At 41.9% G+C, this 16,928-nt stretch overlaps 1 protein-coding gene across 2 annotated transcripts in view; it reads left to right on the top strand.

The window, feature by feature from the left end:
• Positions 1–3,960: 3,960 nt before the first annotated feature.
• LOC120018088 (von Willebrand factor A domain-containing protein 5A-like) overlaps positions 3,961–16,928 on the top strand; it is a 30,250-nt gene continuing 17,282 nt past the window's right edge. For both annotated transcript variants that reach the window (XM_038961067.1, XM_038961066.1), the window contains exon 1: positions 3,961–4,075. The gene's annotated coding sequence lies outside the window, so the exon portion shown is untranslated. The remainder of the gene's footprint in view (positions 4,076–16,928) is intronic.

Here is a 16,928-nt window from a genome sequence, read left to right as displayed (position 1 = left end):
TCATGTAATTCCTCATATATGACTGCGCTGGATAAAAATGGATCATAATCTACATCTTTATTGGTCATTGTATCAATTTTCTTAATGACTCCACTCTGTTCCTTCTTCCTGGAACCTATAGCAGTAGTTGCCGATCCCTCCTGGAGAGCCACTGGGTGTGCAGGCTTTTGTTCCAGCCCTGCTTGAACACCAGTGGTGTAAAGTACAACTTAAGTAGTTTTCAAATCAAATCATATTGTATTTCTCACATGAGCCAAATACAACAGGTTTAGACCTTACCGTGAAATGCTTACTTACAAGCCCTTAACCAACAATGCAGTTCAAGAAATAGAGTTAAGAAAATATTTACTAAATAAAATAAATGAATAAATACAATTACATAACAATAACGAGGCCATATACAGGGGGTACCGGTACCCAGTCAATGTGCGGTGGTACAGGTTAGTCAAGGTAATTTGTAAAGTGACATTGCATAGATAATAAACAGCGAGTGGCAGCAGTGTAAAAACAAAGGGGGGATCAATGTAACGGTCCGGGTGGCCATTTGATGAATTGTTCAGCAGTCTTATGGCTTGGAGGTAGAACCTATTAAGGAGCCTTTTGTTCCTAGACTTGTTGCTCCGGTACCGCTTGCTGTGCGGTAGCAGAGAAAACAGTCTATGACTTGGGTGACTGGAGTCTTTGACAATTTTTTGGGCCTTCCTCTGACACCGTCTAGTATATAGGTCTTGGATGTCAGGAAGCTTGGCCCACAGTGATGTACTGGGCCGTACGCACTACCCTCTGTAGCGCCTTACGGTCAGATGCCAAGCAGTTGTCGTACCAGGCGGTGGTGCAACCGGTCAGGATGCTCTCGACGGTGCAGTTGTAGAACTTTTTGAGGATCTGAGGACCCATGCCAAATCTTTTCAGTCTCCTGAGAGGGAAAAGGTGTTGTCATGCCCTCTTCACAACTGTCTTGGTGTGTTTGGACCATGATAGTTCATTGGTGATGTGGACACCAAGGAACTTGAAACTCTCGACCAGCTCCACTTCAGCCCCGTCGATGTTAATGGGGGCCTGTTCGGCCCTCCTTTTCCTATAGTCCACGATCAGCTCCTAGGTCTTGCTCACATTGAGGGAGAGGTTGTTGTCCTGGCACCACACTGTCAGGTCTCTGACCTCCTCCCTATAGGCTGTCTCATCGTTGTTGGTGATCAGGCCTACCACTGTTGTATCGTCAGCAAACTTAATGATGGTGTTGGAGTCGTGCTTGGCCACACAGTCGTGGGTGAACAGGGAGTACAGGAGGGGACTAAGCACACACCCCTGAGGGCCCCCAATGTGGAGGATCAGCGTGGCAGATGTCTTGTTGCCTTCCCTTACCACCTGGGGGCAGCCCGTCAGGAAGTCCAGGATCCAGTTTCAGAGGGAGATATTTAGTCCCAGGGTCCTTAGCTTAGTGATGACCTTTGTGGACACTGGTGTTGGATGCTGAGCTGTAGTAAATAAACAGCATTCTCACATAGGTGTTCCTTTTGTCCAGGTGGGAAAGGGTAGTGTGGAGTGCGATTGAGATTGCGTAATCTGCGGATCTGTTGGGGCTGTATGCAAATTGGAGTGGGTCTAGGGTTTCCGGCATGATGGTGTTGATGTGAGCCATGACCAGCCTTTCAAAGCACTTCATAGCTACCGACGTGAGTGCTACGGGTTGGTAATCATTTAGGCAAGTTACCTTCACTTTCTTGGACACAGGGACTATGTTGGTCTGTTTGAAACATGTAGGTATTACAGACTCAGTCAGGGAGAGGTTTAAAATGTCAGTGAAGACACTTGCCAGTTGGTCCGCGCATGCTTTGAGTACATGTCCATGTAATCCATCTGGCCCCGTGGCTTTCTGAACGTTGACCTATTTAAAGGTCTTGCTCACATCGGCTACAGAGAGCGTGATCACACATTAATCTGGAACAGCTGGTGCTCGCATGCATGCTTCAGTGTTGCTTGCCTCAAAGCGAGCATAAAAGGCATTTAGCTCATCTGGTGGGCTCGCGTCACTGGGCAACTTGCAGCTGGGCTTCCCTTTGTAGTCCATAATATTTTCAAAGCCCTGCCACATCTGATGAGCGTCGGAGCCGGTGTAGTAGGATTCAATCTTAGTCCTGTATTGACGCTTTGCCTGTTTGATGGTTCGTCTGAGGGCATAGTGGGATTTATAAGCGTCCAGATTAGTGTCCAGCTCCTTGAAAGAGGCACCTCTAGCTTGGCGCGAATGTTCCCTGTAATTCATGGATTCTGGTTGGGAAATGTATGTACGGGGACGAAGTCGTCGATGCACTTATTGATGAAGCTGGGGACTGAGGTGGTATACTCCTCAGTGCCATGGGTGAATCCCGGAACATGTTCCATTCTGTGCTAGCAAAATAGTTCTGTAGCGTACAGTATACTTTTTTTCCTCTGGTTGCACTTGTGACATGCTGGTAGAAATGAGGTAAAACGGATTTAACTTTGCCTGCATTAAAGTCACCAGCCGCTAGGAGCACCACTTCTGGATGAGGATTTTCTGTCCTGCTGATGAACAGAGAAGCCAGCCAGCTCTATATTATCCGTGTCGTCGTTGGGGTATCTGTACTTTACTGTACTATTTATATTTTAGGCAACTTTTACTCCACTGCAGGTAGCCTAGTGGTTGGAGCGTTGGGCCAGTAACTGAAAGGTTGCTGGATCAAATCCCGAGCTGACAAGGTAAAAATCTGTCATTCTTCCCCTGAACAAGGCAGTTAACCCACTGTTCCCCAGTAGGCTGTCATTGTAAATATGAATTTGTTCTGAACTGACTTGCCTAGATAAATAAAGGTTAGATTTAAAATACAAAAATTATTTTTACTCCATACATTTACTACTTTTTACTCCATACATTTTCCCTGACACCCAGAAGTAGTAGTTACATTTTGAATGCTTAGCAGGACAGGAAAATGGTGCAATTCACACACTTATCAAGAGAGCATCCCTGGTCATCTCCACTGCCTCTGAACTGGCAGACTCACTAAACACAAATGTTTCGCTTGTAAATTATGTCTTCGTGTTGGAGCGTGCCCTGGCTTTTCATTTTTTTTTTTAATTGTGCCATCTGATTTGTTTAATATAAGGAATTTGAAATTACTTTTACTTTGGATACTTAAGTATATTTTAGCCATTACATTTGCTTTTGATACCTGAGTATATGTAAAACCACAGACTTTTTCACAAGTACTATTTTACTGGGTGAGTTTTACTTTTACTTGAGTCATTTTCTATTAATGTATCTTTATTCAAGTATGACAATTTGGTACTTTTTTCGCCACTGTTGAACACTCCTGATTAATAGGGTCCATGAGGAGTGTTAGGTACCTCCTTATGAGGAAGAGTAGGCTAGAATACCGCCCACACAGACTCTAGATGGTTGTGTTTTCGGGAACACACTCTGGACGACGCTTAGGAATCTACCCCCCCCCCCCCCCCCCCCCCCCCCCACACACTGTCAGATCAACCCCACAACCCACTCTTCTTAGCTGCTTCAACAGTGCCCAGACCCATTTTCAACTCACTTATTCTCTATAAGCCTTTTCGTTTTTTCTGCTTTAGTGAAAGACAACCATAACGTCTTATTAAACCTAATATGGGCAGCAGAATGTCGTAACACCGTACTTCAATCTGACAGGAGATATCCAATGAATTGACTATCTATAAGCACAATGACCAGACAGCTATGTTTAGTGTTCACTCCATTGACGAATTGCTATAGCCTATTGAAATATATGCCTAATAATACGTTTAAAGCGTAAGGTAGAAAGAAACTGCACGACAGACGCAAGAACAACGATTGGTTGAATAGGCCCAATGTGTCTTTTCACCAATGGCAAGGAAGATAGCAGGCGTGACTATGAACACTGGCCAATGAGTTGATTGCGCAATGTTTTCTATTGACGTTTATCTTTATAAACCAGAAAGAAGTAGTCTACTCGGATATTAATGCTACACGAAAGTAGAAACGGTGCGATTTTATCTCCAGGACCAGTAAAAGGAAATCATTGAAAACTAGCCAATCACATATGTCAAGGTAATATGTTACATGACTGCGTCTTTTGGGGATGATTCGCCTATTTATCTCTAAATATTCAACATATGTTGAAATGGCATTAATCTACTTTGCTTATTAATGTTGGTGGCCAATAAAAGTTAGCCAGAAATAGCCAATAATTTCGATTACATCCACATATCACACCATACTTATTTTATGGATGTTTAGGTTGCTAGAGTTGACGCAATGACTGCGGAGAAACAAGCAAAGTGACCACGCCTCAGGGTCTGTTCTAGAGTGCGCAACGTTACAGAACGTTCAGAAATGAATCATTTTGGGGAGACCGGAGGCAATTGTGATTTTGTGTGTGTTACTCTATTGCCCAAAGCCCACTTGAACTAGGCCAGTCATTTTCTTATGTAAGACTTACATCCATAGCTGTGTAACGGATGTGAAATGGCTAGCTAGTTAGCGGGTACGCGCTACTAGCATTTCAATCAGTTACGTCACTTGCTCTGAAACCTAGAAGTAGTGTTGCACCTTGCTCTGCAAGGGCCGTGGCTTTTGTGGAGCGATGGGTAACGACGCTTCGTGGGTGACTGTTGTTGATGTGTGCAGAGGGTCCCTGGTTCGCGCCCGTGTCGGGGCGAGGGGACGGTTTAAAGTTATACTGTTACAGCTGCTTGAAGTAGGGGTGCTGAGGGTGTTGCAGCACCCCCTGATAAACTGAAAAAATAAACTCACTAAACTTATACAGTTGAAGTCAGAAGTTTACATACACCTTAGCCAAATACATTTAAACTCAGTTTTTCACAATTTGACATTTAATCCTAGTAAAAATTCCCTGTCTTAGGTCCGTTAGGATCACCACTTTATTTTAAGAATGTGAAATGTCAGAATAATAGTAGTGATTTTCAGCTTTTATTTATTTAATCACATACCCAGTGGGTCAGAAGTTTACATGCACTCAATTAGTATTTGGTAGCATTGCCTTTTAAATTGTTTAACTTGGGTCAAACGTTTCAGATTCCTTTCCACAAGCTTCCCACAATAAGTTGAATGAATTTTGTCCCATTCCTCCTGACAGAGCTGGTGTAACTGAGTCAGGTTTGTAGGCCTCCTTGCTCACACGCTTTTTCAGTTCTGCCCACACATTTTCTATAGGATTGAGGTCAGGGCTTTGATGGCCACTCCAATACCTTGACTTTGTTGTCCTTAAGCCATTTTGCCACAACTTTGGAAGTATGCTTGGTGTCATTGTCCATTTGCGACCAAGCTTTAACTTCCTGACTGATGTCTTGAGATGTTGCTTCAATACATCCACATAATTTTCCTCATGATGCCATCTATTTTGTGAAGTGTACCAGTCACTCCTGCAGCAAAGCACCCCCACAACATGATGCTGCCACCCCCGTGCTTCACGGTTGGGATGGTGTTCTTCGGCTTGCAAGCCTCCCCCTTTTTCTTCCAAACATGACGATGTTCATTATGGCCAAACAGTTCTATTTTTGTTTCATCAGACCAGAGGACATTTCTCCAAAAAGTACAATCTTTGTCCCCATGTGCAGTTGCAAACCGTAGTCTGTCTTTTTTATGGCAGTTTTGGAGCAGTGGCTTCTTCCTTGCTGAACAGCCTTTCAGGTTATGTTGATATAGGACTCGTTTTACTGTGGATATAGATACTTTTGTACCGGTTTCCTCCAGCATCTTCACAAGGTCCTTTGCTGTTGTTCTGGGATTGATTTGCACCTTTCGCACCAAAGTACGTTCATCTCTAGGAGACAGAACGCATCTCCTTCCTGAGCAGTATGACGGCTGCGTGGTCCCATGGTGTTCATACTTGCGTACTATTGTTTGTACAGATGTACCAATTTTTTTTTCTGCGGTCTTGGCTGATTTCTTTTGATTTTCCCATGATGTCAAGCAAAGAAGCACTGAGTTTGAAGGTAGGCCTTGAAATACATCCACAGGTACACCTCCAATTGACTCAAATTACGTCAATTAGCCTATCAGAAGCTTCTAAAGCCATGACATAATTTTCTGGAATTTTCCAAGCTGTTTAAAGGCACAGTCAACTTAGTGTATGTACACTTCTGACCCACTGGAATTGTGTAAACAATTGTTAGAAAAATTACTTGTCATGCACTTTATATCATTAATGTTTATGAATTAGCACATTATCTAGCCTAGGCAGCCAATGTGCATATCTAGTCTAGTGCATATCTAGGCTACATATTATCATCATATATAGCTATTTCTGTACATAACCAATATTTACAGTTACACCCCTGTTTCTGCATGACCATTTTGTTCCTCTCAAAACATCTTAAGTAGTCTGATGGTGCCCAGAATATATTGTTTGCAACTTATTCGGCTTTCCACCTCTGGGGGTACTTGAGAAGACTCATGAGACCATAGGCCTACTGGTAAAATAAACATAAGGGGGTACTTCAGTGGTACTCTGAACAGAGATAAATTTACTTGGTGTTGCATTAACTGAAAAGGTTTGGGAAACCATTGCTCTACAGGACAGCAAGGCTATTTAAAGTAATTTTCTGTAGAATTCATACCATCTTATGGTTAAAATCACTTGTTTTCATAATTCAGCTGCTTGGCTCAGGATCATTTTAATACTGTGCTACAATTGCTCAAACCCTAGCAGTCGTGACAACCTCACATGCCTAGCAAGAGACAACAATAGTCATGTCATTCATGTAAATGTTATCCAACATATAGACGTTAATGCTCAGGACAGTACAATAACAACATAGTGCCCCCCCCCACCCCCCCACCCCCAAAAGAGCAAACATTTGACCATAAAACATGCAGATAGTGAGATACTTTTCAAGCAGGGATAGAACCAAAATGGGCGTACTGAGTGAGTTTCATCACTCTAGCTTGTATCCGTTTGTAGAAATTCAAGGTGTTACATTAACCTCCGGTTACAATTGCCCCTGGTCTCCCCTGAACAGACATGAATCACAGGCTCTATAACTTATTTATCTGCTAGGGTTAATGTTGCACTATTGCATATTCTACCTCAGGTATGATGGGATAAAGTAGCCTAAATGCAAGTCTGTGTGTGTGTGTTTGTACTGAGAAGCTTCTTGCAAAATGTTTATATAATCCAGGTTGATCAAACTAGTGTGAAATGTTTACTTGCATCTGTAACTCAGTTTGTGGTAGCCTAAATCTCTGAAAGATGAAATACCTGACCTCCATGTGGCAGGTAGGCCTACCTCCTGACATTATTGACTATATATATATGTATGTATGTATGTGGGGAGAACAAGTATTTGATACACTGCTGATTTTGCAGGTTTTCCTACTTACAAAGCATGTAGAGGTCTGTAATTTTTTATCATAGGTACACTTCAACTGTGAGAGACGGAATCTAAAAAATCCAGAAAATCACATTGTATGATTTTTAAGTAATTCATTTTTATTTTATTGCATGACATAAGTATTTGATCACCTACCAACCAGTAAGAATTCCGGCTCTCACAGACCTGTTCGTTTTTCTTTAAGAAGCCCTCCTGTTCTCCACTCATTACCTGTATTAACTGCACCTGTTTGAACTCGTTACCTGTATAAAAGACACCTGTCCACACACTCAATCAAACAGACTCCAACCTCTCCACAATGGCCAAGACCAGAGAGCTGTGTAAGGACATTAGGGATAAAATTGTAGACCTGCACAAGGCTGGGATGGGCTACAGGACAATAGGCAAGCAGCTTGGTGAGAAGGCAACAACTGTTGGCGCAATTATTAGAAAATGGAAGAAGTTCAAGATGACGGTCAATCACCCTCGGTCTGGGGCTCCATGCAAGATCTCACCTCGTGGGGCATCAATGAGGAAGGTGAGGGATCAGCCCAGAACTACATGGCAGGACCTGGTCAATGACCTGAAGAGAGCTGGGACCACAGTCTCAAAGAAAACCATTAGTAACACACTACGCCGTCATGGATTAAAATCCCGCAGCGCACGCAAGGTCCCCCTGCTCAAGCCAGTGCATGTCCAGGCCCGTCTGAAGTTTGCCAATGACCATCTGGATGATCCAGAGGAGGAATGGGAGAAGGTTATGTGGTCTGATGAGACAAAAATAGAGCTTTTTGGTCTAAACTCCACTCGCTGTGTTTGGAGGAAGAAGAAGGATGAGTACAACCCCAAGAACACCATCCCAACCGTGAAGCATGGAGGTGGAAACATCATTCTTTGGGGATGCTTTTCTGCAAAGGGGACAGGACGACTGCACCGTATTGAGGGGAGGATGGATGGGGCCATGTATCGCGAGATCTTGGCCAACAACCTCCTTCCCTCAGTAAGAGCATTGAAGATGGGTCGTGGCTGGGTCTTCCAGCATGACAACGACCCGAAACACACAGCCAGGGCAATTAAGGAGTGGCTCCGTAAGAAGCATCTCAAGGTCCTGGAGTGGCCTAGCCAGTCTCCAGACTGGCTGCTGGGTTGTTGCCCTCCTACGGCCTCATCCACGTCTCCTGATGTACTGGCCTGTCTCCTGGTAGCGCCTCCATGCTCTGGACACTACGCTGACAGACACAGCAAACCTTTTTGCCACAGCTCGCATTGATGTGCCATCCTGGATGAACTGCACTACCTGAGCCACTTGTGTGGGTTGTAGACTCCGTCTCATGCTACCACTAGAGTGAGAGCACCGCCAGCATTCAAAAGTGACCAAAACATCAGCCAGCAAGCATAGGAAATAGAGCCAGCATTCAAAAGTGACCAAAACATCAGCCAGCAAGCATAGGAACTGAGAAGTGGTCTGTGGTCACCACCTGCAGAATCACTCCTTTTTTGGGGGTGTCTTGCTAATTGCCTATAATTTCCACCTTTTGTCTATTCCATTTGCACAACAGCATGTGAAATTTATTGTCAATCAGTGTTGCTTCCTAAGTGGACAGTTTGATTTCATAGAAGTGTGATTGACTTGGAGTTACATTGTGTTGTTTAAGTGTTCCCTTTATTTTTTTGAGCAGTGTGTATATATATATATATATAATTATTCATTACAAAAAACACAAAAAAGGGGTAACATTAAAGTATTAGAACATGAAGAACAAACAATACAGCATCAAGACACTATCAAACATGTATCAGTCTTTCCACAACAGAGCCATCCTTGTGTGTGAGGGTGCGTGTGCATGATAGTGATATGTCATAGTTTCCTTTTTCATGATCACAATCTTGTGAAAGCCGAACCCTCCAAGATCCCCCCACAGTTCCCCAATAGCTGTCCCTCAACCATTCGAGACCCCTCCCACAGACCCCAAATCTCCTAACAGTACTATTTATTATTGACTATTGCATTCCATCCTATTTGACCAGTTCAACCAGAGATTACACTGGATGGACATATATTGACATTATTGCATCAGGCTGCTGTGTTTTCATACTTTGTTGTTAACAAGAACTTCAGGCTTAGAAATATACATTTCTGCACAAAGCTTGTTTTTTGAGGAATTGCTGTATGTTCTGGAAAGACCAATATTGTATTACTGTACAAAGCAATGTTATTTATCAGCAACCAGCAGTTATGGTGCATGATCAACCAGGGCTCGATACAAACTTAAACCAATTTAATGAAGAAGCAACATTAGCACGGGAATGCCCCTGTCGGTGCGTGGGTAAGGGTTCCACGTACAGGGCTGCACAGTTAAGCTAAACACTCCAGGCCAGTCAATCGTCCCTGTCAGTGCCAGTTAAAAAATGAAATAATGTTTGTAATAATGCTATTTTTAATCTAGCCTATTTCATTTATTAAATTACAGACGGATTACCGAAGCTGTTTGTTGGTTATGTAGATTATTAATCACACTTGCGCTGCACACATATAGCCTGTATATCAGGGATCATCAACTAGATTCAGCCACAGGATGATATTTTTCTTGAGTATATGGATGGGGACCTGAACATAATTACTAATAATTTGTTGACTGCTCTGTGGGCCACCAGTTAGGGAACCCTGCCATAGATAGTCTCTGTCTGACAGAAAGAATGTACAGCTTTGAAACAGTTGGTTGTTGAGTGGTGCTGGAAGTGGTTCAAAGTGTTGGTTGAATCCTTGGGACATCCCTACCCTAACCCTTACCTAACCATTGTAAATTTCAACTTCAATGAAGGGGGTCCCAAGGATCCTCAATAGCATGTGTTGCACAAGACATTGCAGAGCTACATTGGAAGTGTGTGTGTGTAACTGACCACAAGATGGAGTAGAAGATGCTCTTTCCTCATCCAGAATAATTCATAAACTTCCATTGGAATAATACAACCTTAACCAAGGACTGTTTTACTTGAACTGATAGCAGGTGCAAATGGTAATACAATATGGGTACCTTTTTCCAACCCATGTTAGAGCCGACAGGGAAACCTTCTTACAACTTCAATGGAAATGGCAGATCCCCTGGCTTAGTTCAATCCAATCCATTTGCACTAAAGCATTCTGCCACAATGAAGGAGAACTTTCTTGGCACAGCTGTCAAAGGCCTTCTTTCCCAACCACAGTCAGGACTGCCTTTTATAACATTCTGACCATGTGACCTGGGCTGGTTGCGGGGAGCTTTCCCTGGCTATTGACTTCTCTCTGTGATGCCATTCCATCCCTTCCCAACCAAATACAACAGGAAATAACACTGGAATGCAGGCCAAAACATGAATTGCCTGAATGAATTGACTCCTACCTCAGCTCACCCATTCTTAAGAACTGGAACTACAGTTTACATTTTTTTTACAACTTCAATTATGTTCACTTTACTCATTTTGGTATCTTATGAGTGTTGAAACATTTGGACAGGACAGTCTTTGTTTGCTTGTTTATTTATATGGGCTCCGAGTGGTGCAGCGGTCTAAGGCACTGCATCTCAGTGCTAGAGGCGTCACTACAGACCCTGGCTCGATTCCAGGCTGTATCACAACCGGCCGTGATTGGGAGCCCCATAGGGCGGCGCACAATTGGCCCAGAGTCGTCCGTGTTAGGCCGAGGTAGGCTGTCATTGTAAATAAGTATTTGTTCTTAATAACTTCTTATGGCTGGGGGCAGTATTGAGTAGCTTGGATGAATAAGGTGCCCAGAGTAAACTGCCTGCTACTCATATTATTAGTAGATTTGGATAGAAAACACTCTGAAGTTTCTAAAACTGTTTGGATGATGTCTGTGAGTATAACAGAACTCATATGGCAGGCAAAAACCTGAGACAAAATCCAACCAGGAAGTTGGAATTCAGAGGTTTTTTAGTTTTTCAACTCATTGCCTATCGAATATACAGTGTCTATGGGGTCATATTGCACTTCCTAAGGCTTCCACCAGATGTCAACAGTCTTTAGAACGTTGTTTGATGCTTCTACTGTGAAGGATGAGGGAATGGGAGCTGAATGAGTCAGAGGTCTGGCAGAGTGCCACGAGCTCAGTCTTGCGCGCTCACGTGAGAGTTAGCTTGCGTTCCATTGCATTTGGTTGGAACATTATTGAAGATTTATGTTAAAAACATCCTAAAGATTGAATCTATACATCGTTTGACATGTTTCTACGGACTGTAACGGAACTTTTTGACTTTTCGTCTGCGCCTCATGAATTTGGATTACTGGGCTAAACGCGCGAACAAAATGAGGTATTTGGACATAAATGATGGACTTTATCGAACAAATCAAACATTTATTGTGGAACTGGGATTCCTAGGAGTGCATTCTGATGAAGATCATCAAAGGTAAGTGAATATTTATAATGCTATTTCTGACTTTGTTGACTCCACAACATGGCGGATATCTGTATGGCTCGTTTTGTTGTCTGAGCGCTGTACTCAGATTATTGCATGGTGTGCTTTTTCGGTAAAGCTTTTTTGAAATCTGACACAGCGGTTGCATTAAGGAGAAGTTTATCTAAAGTTCCATGCATAACAGTTGTATCTTTTATCAATGTTTATTATGAGTATTTCTGTAAATTGATGTGGCTCTCTGCAAAATCACCGGATGTTTTTGAAGCAAAACATTACTGAACGTAACGCACCAATGTAAACTGAGATTTTTGGATATAAATATGAACTTTATCGAACAAAACATACATGTATTGTGTAACATGAAGTCCTATGAGTGTCATCTGATGAAGATCATCAAAGGTTAGTGATTCATTTTATCTCTATTTCTACTTTTTGTGACTCCTCTCCTTGGCTGGAAAAATGGCTGTGTTTTTCTGTGACTAGGTGCAGACCTAACATAATCGTTTGGTGTGCTTTCGTCGGAAAGCCTTTATGAAATCGGACACTGTGGTGGGATTAACAACAAGTTTATCTTTAAAATGGTGTAAAATACTTGTATGTTTGAGGAATTTTAATTATGAGATTTCTGTTTGAATTTGGCGCCCTGCACTTTCACTGGCTTGTTGTCAAATTGATCCCGTTAATGGGGTCTTAGCCCGTCTCAGCCATACGAGGTTTGTTCTTAACTGACTTGCCTAGTTAAATGAAAATTAACGGTGCAATGTCGCTTGCGTCAATTTCTTTGTTTGGAGAGCATGTGTCTGGTTTCTCCGTGATGTTTAATGTGTGAATGCGCGTGCTTGAGTATGTATAGATATACCTGGCCTGCCCGCCAAGAATAGGTGCGGCCAAATGTCTGGAACTGCCCGTTTGGGATGTTCACGTATGGTAACTCAATGGGGAGGCTGCATTTAAGCCTAGGAGACTCTACCTGGGCCTTGTATGGTTAGGACAGGTTTTGCTTGAGAAGAGGCCTTTTTCGTTTTGAATGCTCACATTTTAAAGTCAGAAGTTTGTAAATATAATTGAATTGTACATTTATCACGTCATTACCAGCGCTGTGTAAATATATCCAATATTAATTTGCAGCTATATCTGCCTGACTACTGCTGAATCTTTGTCCTTATGACTGCTACAAGGTCCCTATTTTACAGCAGTATGCTGTCTATTTAGTCAGGCAATGCCCACATTATTCTGACATATTTGGAATGTGGTAATGTTTACTTGTTTCATATTGTTTTCTGTCGGCTACTAAAACAATTAAATATCAAATGTAGGTCTTTGAAAATTACAATTACGTGCTTGAAAAGGTCCTTTAAAATGGTCTTGCCAATGTCTGTATAAACCCTGCATTGGGGCTACTTGCCCAGCCCACAAATGAAAGATCAAATCACCTGCTATTGAAATGATGCACGTATCATTCGCTTCCCTGACACATCTTTACTCGGGCACAAGGGCATGCTAATTTAACTCCTTGTGTTGTCTTAAGGGTAAAAAATGACCCGCCACTATGTTTAACAGCAGAGAAACCTCCCTAAATGATCAACTTGAAATTCGGTGACTTTTACTAGAGTGACCCCAACATTCGAAAAAGTGGAATATCACCTTTGTTTATCTTTCCATGAAAGCTGTACACCACCAGGGTACAAAGATTGTCTTAGGGTCATTTTTGACCCGGCAGTTATAAAATCATTCACACACCACAAAGACACACACACACACAATGAGAAATTGAGATTATGTGTGTTACTGGTTGAACTCAGCCAGAAGCTCTTGAAGAGGAAGATCACCATGGTTGGCACAGTTAGAAAGAACAAGCCTGAGCTCCCTCTGCACTCCTCGCAACAAGGAGGAGAGAGGCCTTCTCATCAAAGTTTGCCTTCACCACCACTCTAGTTTCTTACCTCCCGAAGAGAAACAAGAATGTGGTCCTCCTGAGCACACTTCACAAAACGGCTGAGATCAGTGATTGTGAGGACAGGAATCCAGCCATCATCCTGGACTACAACCGTAACAAAGGTGGCGTGGAAAACCTGGACTAGGTGATTGGCACTTACAGCTGCAGGAGGATGACTGCCTGCTGGCCCCTGGTCATCCTCCTTAACATCATTGATGTGTCCTCATACAATGCCTTTGTGATATGGAACAAGATCAACCCTACCTGGATGCCTGATAAGTGGAACAAGAGGAGGGTGTTCCTGGAGCAGCTGGGAAAGGCACTTGTAACCACACACATTCAAAGAAGGGAGCACCTCCCCCGCACAGCAACCTCTGCAGCGCTTGTGAAAGCTGTTCAGGGGGCTGAATCTTGTCCTGATCCACCTGAGGCTGCAGCTGGGGCAGGCAAGAGGAGGAGATGCCAATTCTGCCCACCAAAGAAAGACTGTAAAACAAATACTATGTGCTGCACATGTGAGAAATACATCTGCAATGTCCATGCACACACACTTGCATACTGTCCTACATGTGCTAATTAGTTGATTGATTTATGTTCTTCAAGTTTTTGTTTTGTATATATTATCTTATTGTATTTGTATTTATTGTTGTTTATACACCTTATGGGTGGGGGCAATAGTTTAAAAAATGGGAGAAGACTAGTATTTTGTAGGTGAATTACTCATTGTACAGTATATAAGAATATATCACTATGTTACCAAAAAAGTTTGACTTATTGTTTCCTTTCAATAAATTGCATTCAAAACTACTTTCTGCACATTTCTGCTACTTTCTTAGGTTATCTCTTGCTAAAAAAGTTATGTTTACACCTATGCTGTACCTTTAGCAATAATAATAATAAACCTCTACTTTAGTAAAGAAAACAATTATGACAGGTGTGTTGTAATAAAAACGAGTGGTGTCCACTGATTTAAATGCAGTCTTTCTGCATTGTGAAGAGAGAAAACCCAGATATTCACAAAGTTTGTGATGAATGACAGGTTGTTTCTTCATGCAAAATAGATTTGGGGTTTAAAATTCAATTAAGATGCTTTATTTCAGGGGTTTAGTGAAGGCGGGTCATTTTTGACCCTTAGGACAAGGGGAGTATACAGAATGTTAACTTCTTGCGACTATAGGGGGTGCTGTTTCTCATTAGCATAATTTGCACTACAGATTAAACGGCTTCCTACTCAATTCTTGCTCGTACAATATGCATATTATTATTATTATTGGATAGAAAACAGTCTCTAGTTTCTATAGCCGTTGGAATTTTGTCTCTGAGTGAAACAGAACTCAATCTACAGCACTTTTCATGATAGGGAGTCAGATTTCAAACATTTTGGCCACTGATCTGGAGTCAGTTTAAAGGTCCGTGTAAATGCTATGGAGAAACAGACACTTCTTACGTCTACCCCTGGATGTCAGTGCGTGATGACGCTTTGAATGGAGTCGATTGCGCAATCAGGGGCTGTATAAAAGGCCAAAGACCGGAAGTAGCTTCCCTTTGCTGCCTGCGCCTTGCGCGCGAAGGACATCGGACTCGCCTCCTTCCAAGTTTTAGTTTAGCCAGTAATATTTCTCCGGTCATGTTTTTACTCGTTAGAGGTGTTAAAAACATCATAAGGTAGTTAATTTAAACCGTTTTATAGCAATTTATATCCGTTTAGTGCGATTTTGAGGCATTTATTTCTGAGACACTTTGAACCGCTGGGGACGTTTCCAGTTCATGCCGAACGTTAGTGGGCATTTCCACATGGCAAGAGGACAGCTTTCGACCAAAAGACGATTAGACCCAAGAAAGGATTCTTTGCCCAAGATTCTGATGGAAGAACAGCTCACAGTAAGAACAATTTATGATGATAAATCGTGTTTCTGTCGAAAAATGTTAAACGCTTATGGCGCCATTTTGTTTTGTATAGCTTCGCTGTATTGAAAAGTAAGGATAATTTAAAAAATTTAAATCAGCGATTGCATTAAGAACTAATTTGTCTTTCGATTCCTGTCAACCCTGTATTTTTTAGTCAAGTATATGATTAGCTTTCGATTAAACTAGATCACTCTGAAAGATGACGTCCGACATTTTGAGGCTTGATTTGCTACTATTTTCATTGTATAACCACGGTTTTTTATGGCTAAATATGCACATTTTCGAACAAACAATATATGTATGTTGTAATATGATGTTACAGGAGTGTCATCGGAAGAATTCTGAGAAGGTTAGTGAAAAAATTAATATATTTTGGCGATGATTACGTTATCGCTCTCTTTGGCTTGAATTCATGCTGGGGTAACGTTTGCATATGTGGTATGCTAATATAACGATTTATTGTGTTTTCGCCGTAAAACACTTAGAAAATCTGAAATGTTGTCTGAATTCACAAGATCTGTGTCTTTCCATTGCTATGTGCTGTGTATTTTTAGGAAATGTTTTATGATGAGTAAATTGGTAATACAAGTTGCTCTCTGTAGTAATTCTAGTCGCTTTGGTGAGATTTGTGATGGTGGCTGCAATGGCAAACTATGATTTATACCTGAAATATGCACATTTTTCTAACAAAACCTATCCTATACAATAAATATGTTATCAGACTGTCATCTGATGAGGTTTTTTCTTGGTTAGTGGCTATCAATATCTTAGTTTAGCCGAATTGGTGATAGCTATTGATGCAGTAAGAAAATGGTGGAGTAAAAAAATTGTTGTCTTTTGCTAACAGTGGTTAGCTAATAGATTTACATATTGTGTCTTCCCTGTAAAACATTTTACAAATCAGAGATGACGGCTTGAATCACAAGATCTGTATCTTTCATTTGGTGTCTTGGACTTGTGATTTCATGAACAATTTTTTTTATGATATCCCTGTAACTTTAGGCTAGGCTATGCTAGTCAGCAATTATGCTGGGGGGGATCCCGGATCCGGGTTTGGTGGTCGGTAGAGGTTAAGACTACACGTGTTAAAATATGGCTTGTCATTATTAGGCAGGCTCTGTATGGAATACAGGCTCATTATGGGACACAGGCCAGGTCATTATCAATTATAAAAAGTGAGACCAAATCATGTGATTGGTGCAACAACTGAAAACGTTGGTAGCAGTGGACCCCAGAATAAATACCAGCCCATGGAGAGAACCACAAGATTGAACTTCTCTCAACTTTCTAGAGTTTTCCCTGTTAACACCATC

The sequence above is a fragment of the Salvelinus namaycush genome, chromosome 23, assembly GCF_016432855.1.
Source record: "Salvelinus namaycush isolate Seneca chromosome 23, SaNama_1.0, whole genome shotgun sequence".
NCBI classification, from domain to species: Eukaryota; Metazoa; Chordata; class Actinopteri; order Salmoniformes; family Salmonidae; genus Salvelinus; species Salvelinus namaycush.
The sequence above is the reverse complement of the archived record's forward strand: the minus strand, read 5'-3'. Positions and strand labels throughout refer to the sequence as shown.